The sequence below is a fragment of the Atta colombica genome, unplaced genomic scaffold (genome assembly GCF_001594045.1).
Source record: "Atta colombica isolate Treedump-2 unplaced genomic scaffold, Acol1.0 scaffold13, whole genome shotgun sequence".
Classification (NCBI taxonomy): Eukaryota; Metazoa; Arthropoda; class Insecta; order Hymenoptera; family Formicidae; genus Atta; species Atta colombica.
This window is the reverse complement of record NW_017259217.1, coordinates 998,464-999,371: the sequence shown is the minus strand read 5'-3', so window position 1 is coordinate 999,371 and position 908 is coordinate 998,464.

The window sequence follows — 908 nt, the reverse complement described above, 5'->3', positions numbered from 1 at the left end:
GCTCGTAAACTGACATTTTCAATCGAGAATAACTTTATGATGCAGACACAAATCGACTAATGTTTCTATGGGGTTATGTTGACAGATGCCCAAGTTTATTAGTAGTTGTATGACGTCTATGATCTATTTATTTCGACCACCACTTACCGCTAAAGCCATGTATAGGAAAACAGCGAAAGCAAAGTTGTACATCTAATATTATGTAATTATTTGATTTTAATCTTTACCTAAGGTGAAGAAGTAAGTTTAAAGAAATTGGTGTGTAATGTCGTCTAAGGAAACTTTTAAGATAAAAAATTCTTATCAATTTTACGTATATTCGTGATATTTGTGGAAAGCATTAAATAAATTATATTCATGACATTTGTGGAAAATATTAAATAAATTATAATTATGTAATGTACTAAACTGATATATACTACACACACACACACACACACACACACACACACACACACACACACACACACACACACACACAAAAACACGCAACCGCACGCACGCACGCACGCACATATATATATGTAATGTCTTCAAAGTTATTATACCATTTATATAATTGACACTTCCTCATTTATTTTGTAAATAAGATGATTTCAATATTTAGTTTGTTTATTTCCTTCCTTTTATTATATATTCTTCGCTGAAACAGATTGCGTAATTTTCTTGTTGATGAATCTGTAATCCATGATTATACGTTATAATTATTCCACGTTATAAGATTCTTTGATTAACTTGAAACCAATTTTTTTTCTTGAAGCAAATTTTGATTGCACAGAATCTCCTCTTTCTCAATTTTTCTTTCTCAATCTTTCTGATATTAAATAACCCAGTAACTAAACTGTAAATTAAAATTCAGTTTAATTAAAATGTACTCAGAATAACTCGAGGAGAGAGAGAGGGAGAGA